The sequence below is a fragment of the Rhipicephalus microplus genome, chromosome 8 (genome assembly GCF_043290135.1).
Source record: "Rhipicephalus microplus isolate Deutch F79 chromosome 8, USDA_Rmic, whole genome shotgun sequence".
In the NCBI taxonomy this organism is placed as follows: domain Eukaryota; kingdom Metazoa; phylum Arthropoda; class Arachnida; order Ixodida; family Ixodidae; genus Rhipicephalus; species Rhipicephalus microplus.
In genome coordinates, this window is record NC_134707.1 from 80,844,243 (window position 1) to 80,858,397 (window position 14,155).

The following is a 14,155-nucleotide window of genomic DNA, read 5'->3' on the forward strand; positions in this document are numbered from 1 at the left end:
GAAAACTACTTTCACTGCATTTCCAAAGAGAGGAAGTTTTTTTCAATGTTTGCGAAAGTAGAGGCATGGCCGTGTGGTAGAACATTTGCTTGCCACGCAAACAACCCGGGTTCCATCCACACTCGGGCCCCCAAACCCCTGGTTCGGTTCCCACTCTGCTCCAGGGTGTTTTTCTCATTTATTTTATTTACATCATCGATTTTGGTCGAGCATAGGATGGTGATTTTTTGCTTGCAACCAACGACGTCGACACGGAATTCCTGCGAAATGAGCTCTTTAACGCTATCGCGTTAATAAATAACACCCGGAAAACAGTCTGACATAACCCATGTCACAACGCACAAAGTGAGCAACGAAGATTCTGTAGCGCCGCGAGGAAATGCATTTTTAAACTCTAGCTAGAGTTGGCAGCGGCACCCTGCATACTGACGACAATGATCGGGATGGTGAGCAATAGGCGGCAACGGCATCTACGGAAATTTCATTAAATATCTCATGTCGTGGAATGTGTGTGCTGACGATGAAGCGAGGCAAAAAATATCCAGAAAAGGGAAGCAGATTCCGCCCTGGCGCTACTTCGTTCTTACATGTTAATGAAGGCCAAGTGAGCGGTTCTTAACGAGAAGCATTTCTTTACGTACTGCAGGCACATTTTGCGTATCCATCCATCCGTCCGTCCATCTGTCTACGTCTGGGTGCACTCGTGATCACCCCCTTCACTTGGGTTAACCAAAATTTGTGATGGTAAGGTGGTTCAACAAAGGTACACCTTGTGATGGCATGACTAATGGGACAATCTCGTCAAGTATTTCGTAAAACCCTTTCCACCAGGCAGGTTGGCCACGTACCCATATACAAATGGCGGATATTTGCCAGAGGTTTTTGACAGTTTACATCCCAGGAACGGAAAGAGGAGACAGACAGACAGATTTATTAATATATTGAGGGACTACAGGCGATAATAAGTTGCTGGGGCCCTGGGATCGCCGCTGGCTCTTGCAATGTCGCAATAGAGAGGCCATGTACAATCTTTTGCCAGTGTCGTTAGTCTGTGCTGCTATAAGTTATCATGATATTGTACCAACAAGCCCAGATCGCCACCCCATCGGCCGTGCCTCTCCACTCTTTCATGGGCACTCTGCCCAGCTGTTAGAAATTTTAATCGTTAAGAGAAAGCGGACATCGCCAACATTTCCTTGATGAAAGCAAAAAATAATTCTGGTCTCCGCGAGAACCGAACCACAGCATTCGGCGTGGTCATCGAGCATTTTACCACAAAGCCACGACGGCTCTCGGAGCTGCTTTGGAAAAGACTTTATGCAGCTGTAATGCCGTGGAAACATCAACTGAGGTTGTACTTATTGCTATCTAACTTTATAAACTCCAAGACACAGGCTTCACGCCGAGTTACAAGAACCAGGAAACGGTTTTGAAGATTCTGTACAAACACCATAGGTCGGTAGACGAAGTCCCAAGGGCCATATGCAAACCAAGTTGAGCTCTCTGCGTAAACTTTGCGATTTATTACAACGCTTAAAAGCGGCGAATCACTATAGATTGTTCCGGCTCAACCAAAGGCGTTTTAAAACACCGATAAAGAGAGCGACATGCTCTGCCCACTTCACATCGACGCGGCTGCTGATCTGATTGGCTGTGGAACGCGTGACACAGGCCGCGTCGACGCGGAGCTTAGCCCCGAGCCCTTGAAGTAAGGGTTGGGGTGAAAGGTGGAGCTCTAGAGGAGGGTACCCATTCATTACTCGTAGCTCCAATAACAAGGGTTGTTCAGTGGAATTATGGTGCCACTGATTTGCTGCAGTAGTGGTCTAATAAAAAAAATCCAGCATCTCCACGGAGTGGATGATGGTGAGGTGGACGAAGCTCCGTAGGTTTTTCAGTGGTACCTTGAATTTTCGGAGTACCGCGCCGCTTCCAGCTCTCGCATTCCGGGATGCGCATCTTGATGCAAACGTTTCTCAGACGGTGCGCGACAAGCCAACACCCTCTAGACTAGCTAAGGCCTCTCCACTCCTCGGTGACGTCACCACACCACGACGGGCGCGGAGGACGCGTTTTCAGAAAGACGCATTGCTTCCGCCGCTCGTTCGCGTACTTATGGCGCGTTGCAAGCTCTCCATTCGTTCTCGTTTTTGTGCCGTGGCTTATATATATATATATATATATATATATATATATATATATATATATATATATATATATATATATATATATATATATATATATATATATATATAATATTAGTAGATTCAACAGTCTTTTAAAAGAGTATGCGTCTTTTCTATTTGTTTTACGGCAACCAAAGTCAGACTCTTCATAATCTATATATATTTACTTCACTCAACAATACACAAATGAACCATGTTGGGTGTAACAAAAATGTTTATTAAAATATATAAATGGTCAAGTGCACGTGACGTTTTACAGACAAGTGAAAGTACCGAACCGTCAAGGTTTTAAGGTGTTCAGCTTCCGCTTTTCGGCCACTTTCTTTTGGACAAGTTGATCGTTTTTAAGTTTACAATAATTTTTCAGCAGAATGTTGGTTGCAGCACTAAGTAGGTGTTGTAGCACTAATCCTGGGCTGTGACCGCTATGACATTCCTCCAAATGGCTGCCCTTCATCAAGAGGTTGCACGTCAGCGAAACAAGGACTTGCTTTTGATAGGGGAGTGCATGAAAGACAGTAGAATACCTGTGACTTCGTAGTTTATCCAACACTATTTCGGCGGTCATAACAGCATTCACCACTGCAGGTTAAGTCCTCCACGACTCATGCTCTCTATTACTTCTGCGTTTTCCAACACGATGTCCTCTTCTTCCACTAAGTTTGTTCTGCACGCAGTGCATGACAGCTTCTTAAGTGCCGCATGGGCACAATAGCCTGCGACGTATGTTATGGCACGAAGATTAGGGGCCTTCATTTCAATGTCCTTAGCATTTACTTCAATTTTGAATTTCTGCGAAATGGCGTCATCAAATTTGATTGGAGGCGTTTCCGCATCCATCTCTGACAACTTCAGGGCACTCTGTAGACGAAGCTTGCGTTCGGATTCATATATCTGCCTAATGGAGACATGGTATTGAGACCCGGAAAGTTGTCGATACTTGCCAAATCTTTCCTTCAAACAGTCTGTCTGGAACTTGCCCAGGAGTACATAGTCAAATTCAAGGTCTTCGAGGCAATATGCGACAAGCTCGATCAATATCTCTGTAGTGAGTCGAAAAGCACTGTGGGTCTCCCGTGTGAGAATTTCGTTATCGAACTTCAATTGTTCCCACACGTCAAGCCACTGCATGATGCTTCGAAGGAATTCAAAACTTGTGGGCACAATGTTTGCGTGATGCGAGTCTGCAGCACATCGCGAAGCCGTCGTCCTTTGTTGGGAGACTGAACATTAATAATCTTCCACCACGTTTCTACAATCCTTATGAACTCTGCAGTTCCAGGTGCGTCCTGCAAGTGGTAGCGCTGGTCATATGTTTCTAAAGCAGCTGTCGTGGATGGATTAAACACTTTCAGGACAAGTTTAACACTCGGCCTCTCCATGCTGGAAGGATTGAGAGCTTTTATTGAGAGCATTGGAGCAGCCTTCACAAGTTGATATTGTTCCTTTGAGTGAAGATACCGGAGGGTCTTGAAAGATGCTGTGAGAATTTTTGGGCTGCCATGCAGATCCAGAAGAGAAGAAAAAAACATGCATGTGCCACTGTTCTTTTGATTAATCCAATTGTTACGAACACATTTTAACAGGTGAACGGGATCAACAAAAAAAAGAGGACGTGTCGGATCTGATGGGTGCGGGAAGGAGCTGCTGACTTTTGATGAATTTCCAAAAAGAGACATTGTTCTGCGATGTATAGAATTGTTATCATCCTGATAACAGCAATGACGCGACGACCAACTTTTGCAAGCTCACTTATGATGCTCCGTAGGACAGTGTGAAGCTGTTCAGCGTTGATTTTATCAACTGGTAAAATATGAACAACACTTTTTTGAGCTGAAAGAAGGCTTTGCATCATAAATACATGTGCTGTCTTGGCTGCATTCGAAGTGTTACTGGCAACGCCGACGATTGTGCCACCTTTGTAATCCAAATACGGTTGTATATGGATTTCATCCATCATGAGTACCACAGTTTTTTCATGATCCTTCATTGCAGTCACGAGTTTCTTCGCACACAGCAAGAATGAAACATCCTGTTGTTCAGCTGCCGGATTCACAACATGAGAATTGCATACACGTCTGATTGTTGACTCATGCGGCAGTTTGAGACCTCCGTAGTTCCTCAAGTATCTATAGGCGTGAGGAGAGATGGTAAATAGGAGGCTCGAAAATACTAGCAAGTCTGAAGAGTAGCGGGGTTACTTGCTTAAAAGGAGCATGACTTGTTCCCTTAAGAATGTACAAGCATCGCGTTGCTCCTCGTCTTGCATTTCTTGATTCATTGCGTCCTCAAGAAGCGACACCACGAGCTTTAGTATGCCACTGGTCTTGTCCTCGGACTTCAAGGTAGGTGTCTAATCAAATCCCTCAACAGCTTCCAGAAGACGCGTCAAGCACCGAACGTCATTCACAGTTTTGGGAATGTCGATACCATCAAGTTTGGTGACCTCGACGTCTTGAAAAAACAGCGTGAAAGAGAGGTCTTTTGGATTTTCACTGATTTTCTGACAGCTGCGGCACCATCAAAAGTCAGGTTGAGGAAGAGTACACAGTCATGCTGCGTAAAAACTGTCCAGAATTTTGAAACCTTGATATGCGGAAGGCAGTTCAGGAGTGCCTGAAAAGTGTAAATTCTGTTATTTCGCTCTTCCTCGAGATGCGTCTCGATAGACAGGTTGACGGCTTCTTGCAGTAAAGCTGCCTCTCGACGAGCTTTCTTTTCGTGTGGGGCCTCTCGAGATGTGGTTGCGGCTGTGGCGGAAAGATAAGCTGTACAGTTCGGCAATATGCTTGGAACTGCGTCAGGTCGAAGACGGGTGAGCCTCAGCTTTGCTTCAATTACTCTGCCTGTCTTTGTATCCACATAGCTTGTTGTGTTTACCATGTCGGATGGTCTGAAGGGGCGCTCGCAGACCTAGGATAATAAAAAAGACAGAATAACGTAGTATTTTATGTTAAGAAGCAGTAGCTCATCTTCATGGCAGCAAAGTAATGGACATTTCGAATATTTCTCAAGAAACCCGTGGTGCCGAATGTCATCTATACAAGGTCACTCCCTCATATTTGCCACGCAAACATTCTTTTTAATCTAGAGTAGGCGTCCTCGTTATCTCTCACATCAATCCCCATGATGTTATTCAATGCACAGGAAGTGTAGAAAACGGCACTTAATAGGAAAGTTAGCCTTACCACTGATCGCTTTCCTGGTGTGAAGTCCGCACGGTGAATAGCCTTAATCCACTGAGTTCTTCTTGTAGGGTCCGAGGGGAACGTGAACACACGCACAGATTCTCCACTGTCATAGTTCTCGTGCCACCACGGTACACAGCAATGCCCAGGCGTTATCACAGCTTGCCCACTCGACGCACACACTCTTGATTGGACTCACTCATGCCATCGTTAATAAGGCAATATACCAACACTCTCGCCGATGCACAGAGCACGAAAACACACACAGTTTTACAACACAACAGCTCAAAAAATCACCCAAACGCCACATGAACCGCGTGTCCACTGATGTTTATGGTCCTGCGGATGCCTTCACCCCCTTCAGCATTGCGCTAAAATATCAAAAATAGAAACAAAACGTGGCGTAAAACCCAATTTTAACGTTCCAAAAGACTACGTTTACTAATACGCACATGTTCCACGCAATAATGAATTAATTTTGAGGTCAAGTTTAAAGAAAAACGCTACAGAGGATTTCCCGAAATTCGGCACTCCGGGTTGTTTTATTCCGTGCGTGCGCAGTAGCGCAAATACAACAAAACCGGTAGGAGCGGGGCGGAGCGATGGAGACGGGTTGCTTCGGAAGGGGAGCTTCCCGAAAGCGGGTCGAGAGACGGCGAAGCAGCTCCGTCGTAGTGTGGTGATGTAGGCACTAAGGAGAGGAGGAAGTGGAGAGGCCTTAGCTAGTCTAGAGGGTGTTGGCCAAGCACGCCGTTCGGCGCCGCCCTCGCGATCCGACACGTGCGGCGAAGATCCGCGGGCGCGCCGGTGTAGCCCTACGCCGCAGTCAATAAGAGAGCAGCGGCACCTCCAGCGCCGTCTGGTGCGCCTTCACCCAACCACCATATTGCACACATCTCTATGGGACGACGCCATCTATAAAAATTATAGCACATCCACGGAGTGAATGATGATGCGGGGGCAAAGCTTCGAAGTATTTTATTGGCAAACCGTTAATCATCCGCTGGCCACGTCTGTCTGTCTGTCTGTCTGTCTGTCTGTCTGTCTGTCTGTCTGTCTGTCTGTCTGTCTGTCTGTCTGTCTGCTTGCCTGTACACCCATCCATCCGTCCGTTCATCTAGCAAACACTCCAAGTACTGCCATCTCGCATCTTTTCAGCCTACCTTGTGTCAATATATTGGATGTATGGACGTATCGGGCTGTGCCCTATAAATCGGGCGGTGGCTCACGCCAGATAACCATAAAGTTAAGTACTGCCACTATGTGTTAAAGGATTGAATTTCACTCGCGCTTTGATTGTAGCCACAGATCAGTTAACCACAGATCGGTTAATTTCTACCCGTTTAAAGTCCATCTTGCCTTCACTGTTCCTAAACACCAACGCTTTGAAAAACTGCGTGCCCTTATCTTGGACTATAGGGTGGAGCTCTTTACAGAACATTATCAAATGTTCAGCCGTTTCCTCCTCCTCTCCACACGCACTGCATAACGTGTATACGCCTTCATATTTGGCTCGGTACGTCTTGGTGCGCAACACTCCCGTTCTGGCTTAGAACAGAAGAGAACTACCACGAGAATCATCGTGGATTTTTTTCTTAATGAAATTTCCTCCTTGGAAGTTCGGTAGGTCCCCAGTGATGTTTTGCAAGCATTCCAATCTTCCACATGTCCCTCTCTGTTTCCTTCATCTTCTTCTTAACCAATATTTTCTTTTGACTTGGTATTATGCTGTTGTCTGAATGCTCTCTTGACAATTTTCGAGCTCGCTTCCTCCATTTAGTACCAACATTCTCCACGTACAAGTAGCTGAAAACTCTCCTAGCCCAACGCTCCTCTCCCATTTTTCTCAATCGGTCCTCATATTCTATCTTGCTTCTAGCTTTCCAGCATTCAAAGGATTTTCATATCATGTCACCCTGTACATCCTAATTTGTGGTATTCCCGTGTGCTCCCAAAGCAAGTCTATTTTTGCCACGTTGTTTAATTTCCAATCTTGCTTGAACCTCTAATTTCATGCACAAGACCACTCTGTCGAACGTCTAACCCGGGACCATGACACCTTACGTAATCGCTCTCACAACATCATACCTATTGTAGTTCCACAATGTCCTATTTTTCATTACAGCTGCATTTCTGTTACCTTTAGCCATTACGTATCGTTCGTGCTCCCTTAGGTAAGCAGCCCCGTTTTTTATGCATACGTCCAAACATTTGTATTTATCTACTATTTCTAGCGTGACTCCCTGTATTTTATGCTCACTGCCTTGATCATTAAAATCATGATTGCCAATTTTTTCCTGCTGAACTTCAAATTTAACCTATCTTCCTCATTACCACAGATGTCTATCAGTCTCTGCAGATCTTCCTTATTGCCGGATATCAATACTATATCACCTGCATACGTAAATGTTGGTAATAACTGTTCAATGTGTTTTCCTTGCTTGGCAAAAGAATGAAGCCGAGTCGACTCCCCTTTAATTTGGCGTCTAGTCCCTGTAGATACAGCATAAATAACAAAAGTGACAATGAACATCTCTGTCGAAGCCCACGTTGTATCTCTATAGGTTCAGATACCCTTCCGCCCCATTTTTTAACTACCTTGCTCCTTTCATAGATGTCACTTAAAAGATAATTTATTCCATCTTCCACATCTAGTGTGTCCAGCATTCTCTCCAACTGTTCTTGAATCACACTATCGTAAGCTCCCTTGATATCTAGGAATGCCACCCACAGCGCCTGTGTTCTTTTTCCGCTATTTCAATACACTGCTTCAACAACAACAGACTGTCCTCCATGTCCTCCAACCTCCTTCGTTTACAGAACCCATTTTGTAGTTCTCCCAGTACTCCCTCATTCTCCACCCATGTGTAGTCTTTCCTTTACTATCAGCATCACCAGCCTGTAAACTAATGATGTCTCACTGCTGTAGTACGGTAGTTGTTGTTTATATCGGCTTTGTCCCCCTTTCTTTTATACACCATGCCCATCGTGCTTAGTTTCCACCCATTAGGGGCTTAACTGTGCATTATTGCTTTGCTCGCTGCCTCTTTTAATGTTTGCTTCGAGTTTGGTTCTAGTTGTTTTATCAGGATGATCGGGATGCCATCAGGGCTTGTTTATGTGCTATTAAGAATCTTCTTTTGTGCCCTTTCCTACACTTTTTGTCACAGCGGAGCCACTGCGCTAATTGGTTCATCTTCATCTGGAATGGCGCATGCAGCGCTTTCTTGGTGTTTAAATTTTTCTGTCATGATTGCTCTTATATATTCCATTTCCTCTTCCCATTCTAGTCTAACCCCTTGAAATGTAGTTATAAGCCTTTGTTTTATGCTTGTCTTATTAGGCAGATAATTGAGATGATTCTAAAACTTTGCAGCTGCCGTTCTATCTTTTTGTTTGTTTCCACTATCCATTGGCCCCCTTCTTTCTAATTTTTTCACTGATCAAACGGGACACTTCCCTTCTGCACCTCAACAGCAATCCTCCTTTTTGACATCATCTTCTGGTTTACTCCTATGTTTATCATACTTTCTCCCTTGAGGCTTCCTGACGTCTTACTATGTCTTCTCTGAACTATGTCCTCATTCCACCAGCTGTTGGGTTTGTGTGGCGTTTTCTCAGTTCATTTGACTTGTACCTTAGCAAGGTCTAACTCAAACAATCGAGTTATATTTGTGTACGTCCACTCTGCTTAAGTATTCTGGGTTAATATTTACTAAATCTCTTCAGTTGCTATTTCTATTTGCCTTTCTGAATAGATAATACCGCGTGGTTGTTCATAATGCCTCATTTCCATTTCATTTCTCTTCCTAAACTCAGCTTGATATACGTTTGTGATCACTACCTAAGCTTCTGGAGCCATATTAATCTATGTTCATCACCCTTAGCAGATCATACATCTTATGTGACACCACTGCGTAATATATCGTCGACTGCAGTCTTCCCACCTTCCATGTTATTTGCCCTTCGCATTTCTCGTTACTGTTGCGAATGAATAAATCGTGCCTTTCACCTATGTTCATTAGCATCATGCCTGCTGGGTCAGTATATCCGTCCTTATCTTCTATGTGCGCAATCATATCTCCTAATGTATTACCTCACGCTTTAACGCTAGAACCTTATCTAGTGAGGGAAGCCTAGCTGTACTATTCGAGGAGCTAGAGGGTGTTAAATGGTATATAATAGGGCTTAGTGAGGTTAGGAGAACAGATGAGGCATATGCGGTGCTACAGAATGGGCACGTCTTTTGATATCGGGCTTGGCTGACAGAAGAGAACTGGGAGGGGGCTTCCTAATTCACAGAACACAGCTGGCAACACAGAGAAATACTATAGCATTAATGAAAGGGTGGTAGGTATCGTAACTAAACTGAATAAGAGATACAAGATGAAGGTGGTACAGGCTTACGTGCCTACATCCATGCATGATGACGCTTCAGTTGAAAGCTTCTATGAAGACGTGGAATCGGCAATGAGTAAGGTAAAAACGCAGTTACTATACTGATGGGAGACTTTAATGCAAAAGTAGGACAGAAGCAGACTGGAGACCAGGCAGTAGGAGATTATGGCATCGGTACTAGAAACGCCAGAGGAAAGCTACTAGTAGAGTTCACAGAACGCAATAATTTATGAATTTTGAATACCTTCTACCGAAAACGAGGAAACCGCAAGTGGACATAGAGCAGCTCTAATGGCGAAAACAAGAACGAAGTAGACTTTAAAATGAGTGCACACCCAGGCATCGTGCAGTATGTGGAAGTGGTTGGCAAGGTACGATGCAGTGACTATAGAATGGTACGGCCTCGAATCCGCCTAGACTTGAAGAAGGAACGGCAGAAACTGATACGCAAGAAGCCAATCAATGAGCCAGCATTGAGAGGGAAAGTACAGGAATTCAGAGTCTCGCGTAAGAACAGGTACTCGGCTCTTAGTGAAGAAACCATCCTTAGCGTACACACAATGATTGATCATCTGACGAGTACCATTACGGAGTGTGCAGTGGAAGTTGGAGGCAGGGTAGTTAGACAGGACACTGGCAAGCTTTCCCAGGAAACGAAGAACCTAATTAAGAAGCGTTAAAGCATGAAAGTGTCAAATACAACAGACAAAATAGAACTTGCAGAGCTTTCGAAGTTGATTAATAGACGTAAGTTATGCGATGTAAGAAGGTATAACATGGAGAGAATTGAACACGCTCTGAAAAACGGAGGAAGCGTCAAAGCAGTGAAGAATAAACTTGAGATCGGTAAAAATCGGGTGTATGCACTAAGGGACAAAGAAGGCAAAATAACTACCAATATGGGTAGGATAGTTGAAATAGCGGAGGAGTTTTACAGGGATCTGTACAGTAGCCAGGACAACCACGACCTTAATACTGCAAGAACTAGCAGTAACCCAGATTACACCCCACCAGTAATAATAGAAGAAGTCAGAAAAGCTTTGGAGAGCATGCAAAGAGGCAAAGCTGCTGGTGAGGCTCAGGTAGCATCAGATCTGCTTAAAGATGGAGGACAGATTGTGTAAGAAAAACAAGCCATCCTTTTTACGAGGTGTCTCCTTACGGGAAAAGTACCAGAGTCTTGGAAGAATGCTAACATCATCGTAATACATAAGAAAGACGATGACAAGGAGTTGAAGAATTACAGGCTGATCAGCTTGCTCTTTGTAGTATACAAGCTATTTACAAAGGTAATTGCTAACACAGTAACGAAAACATTAGAATTCAATTAACCAAAGGAACAAGCAGAATTTTGAACACGCTGCTCAACAATCGACCACATTCATACTATCAATCAGGTAATCGAGAAATGCTCAGTATATGAGCAACCACTATACATAACTTTCATATATTACGAGAAGGCGTTTGGTTCAGTAGAAATATCAGCTGTCATGCAGACACTGCGGAATCAGGGCATCGAATAGTTATATATAAACACCCTTGAAGAAATCTACAGGGGATCAACTGCTACTATAGCGCTTCATAAAAAAAAAGCAACAGAATACCAATCAAGAAGGGTGTAAGGCAGGGGGACACAATCTCCGCAATGCTATTTACCGCGTGCTTACAGGAGGTTTTCAGAAGCCTAAAATGGGGACAGTTAGGGTTAAGAGTTAATGGAGAGTACCTTAGTAACCTGCGCTTCGCCGATGACATTGCATTGCTGAGTAATTCAGGGTACGAATTGCCAATCATGATTACGGAGTTAGACAAAGAGAGTAGAAAGGTGGGTCTTAAAATTAATCTGCAGAAAACAAAAGTAATGTACAACAACCTCGGAAGAGAGCAGCGCTTCGAGATAGGTAATAGTGCACTTCAATTTGTAAAAGGCTATGTCTACTTAGGGCAGGTATTAACCGTGGAGCCGAACCACGAGGTTGCAGTAACTAGAAGAATAAGAATGGGGTGGAGCTCATTTGGCAAGCTCTCTCAAATTATGACAGGTAGATCGCCACTATCCCTCAAGAGGAAGGTATATAACAGCTGTATCCTGCCGGTACTTAGCTACGGAGCAGAAACATGAAGTCTTACAAAGAGGATTCTGCTTAAATTGAGGACGACGCAGCGAGCAATGGAAAGAAAAATGGTAGGTGTAACATTAAGAGACATAAAGAAAGCAGAGTGGATTAGGGAACAAACGGGGGTTAAGGATATACTAGTTGAAATCAAAAATAGGAAATGGACATTGGCCGGGCATGTAGCGCGTAGACAGGATAACCGCTTGTCATTAAGGGTAACTAACTGGATTCCCAGAGAAAGCAAGTGGTTTGGGGGAAGACAGAAGGTAAGGTGGGCAGCTGAGATTAAGAAGTTTGCGGGTATAAATTGGCAGCAGGAAGCACAGGACCGGGTTAACTGGCGAGACATGGGAGAGGCCTTTGTCCTGCAGTGGACGTAGTCAGACTGATGATGATGATGATGATGATGATAATAATGATGATTACCTCACACTCTTCGCCTAGTTCGTCAATGTCATTTTCTATGCACTGCATCATTGCTTTGTTTTCCTCTCTGGCTTTTGCCCCTGTCCACAAGTATACAAAACTCAGGAGAGTCATCTGCCCTGCAACTTTACATTTCAGCCATAAATGTTCCCTGCACTCCTGCTTGACCCCTTACCAGTCTGTACTTTTATGAATGAATGCCCTAATACCACCCCCCTTTCTGCAACCCCCTCTTCTATTACACTATTTTCATGCGTAGTCCAGATTGCTAGGTGGTTGTTGCATGTGTCTAAGATGTGTTTCTACAAGCCCATATACCATCAGCTTCTCCTCCTTTAGCTGTACTTCTATCTCTCCCTACTTCAGCCTATTCCGGCCACTCTGCATTTTATTATACCCTACGCCTGAATTTGCTGGGCCCTCGTTGCCTACGTCAATTTCTCCCCCGGACTCTACGTGTCTTAGATATTGGTGCGACTTTGGAAAAGTATCTGCCTATACCACCTGTCAAAGAGTCCTCCTGGTGGTTTTCCTCGTTACTAGCTATCCTGGACCTCGAAAAGCCTGCCCCCCCCCCCCCCCCCCAAAAAAAAAAAAATCTGCACGTCCTGGAAGTCGTCAAAGCACCTCATGATCGAGCCTCCTATTGAAGTGAATTTCGTCTCGTTGAAAACCACCCCACCTATGCACCTCTCTGTTTATTTCCACTACCTCAAAGCCTTTCTCTCGAATCATCTGTCATTCATCTTTGTTTGCTCCACAACGGCTCTGTGCAGGCTGCCCTCATGCACTGGTACCTCCGGTATTGTGAATATCACTACCTTTACTTGAGCGGAAATGGCGCACATGTTATCGACCTCTTTCGCTAATTTGCTGGCTAGTCCTGCGGAATCTTCATTTAAGACATCGTTTAAATCACCTGAATTTATCACGAGGTTTCTTCTACCAGCTTTAGTTACGTGTTTTGCGCTCACTTGCCTCATGGCTGTTTCCGGCTTATGTCCTGGGAACGCCCCTACTGAAAGCCTCTTGTCACCTCTTACCCGCTCTTTGATTGCTTCTGCGTATCGATTCTACTGAAACCTCTTGTCACTGAAACCCTCTTGTAACCTCCTATCACTCTTCCACTGAAACCCTTTTATCACCTCTTCCTACTGAAACCCTCTTGTCACCTCTTACCCTTTCTTTAAATGCTTCTGCGGCGATTATCATGTGCTGTGAATTTTCAGCTAGTGTCCCGCACCTGAAGATTATTTGCATCTGTGACACCAGCTGCTTTGTCCCCTCCTACCCCCACCACTACTTCGCTTAAGCTGGCTCTTTCGACCGTTGAACCGACTGAACCTGTTTTTTTCCTAACCTGTTTTCTCTTTCTTCTTCATTATTCTGGGTGCTGGTGTCCCACCGTTCTCTCCATCGGCCGCTCTTGTGTTCACCTTCGCTAGTGCCTCCTCGGCTGACCTAATTCTTTCTTCTATAGAACTCATTTTTTTTGCTCAGTTGCCAACACAGTGTACAACTCGGCGATTTTCATCAGCAGTTCACTCTGGGCAACCATCATTTTCCCCATTTTTTCCTCGACCTCACATTTCCTACACGTGGCGCCTCCTCTGCATCTCTGCTCCTTTACACATGGCGCCAGCCTCCTCGGCATTCGCGTCCGCACGAGCCTCCATTTTCAAACCCACTCCACATCCTGAACATTTTAGTTTTTTTAGCCATGTCTTTTTGACCCCAATTGTCCTTATGAATTGTCATACTCGATAAATATGAAACACGGCGTACGACGAACCCTGCCTTAAGCAAAAAAGTCTAAGCCCTGCTACAGAAATTTTCGTGT

The 14,155-nt window shown here is 44.5% G+C and overlaps 1 pseudogene; it reads right to left on the reverse strand.

Annotated features, from left to right (window-relative positions):
* Positions 1-2,431: 2,431 nt before the first annotated feature.
* On the reverse strand, positions 2,432-13,298 carry LOC119172715 (uncharacterized; annotated as a pseudogene).
* Between the last annotated feature and the right edge of the window lie 857 nt (positions 13,299-14,155).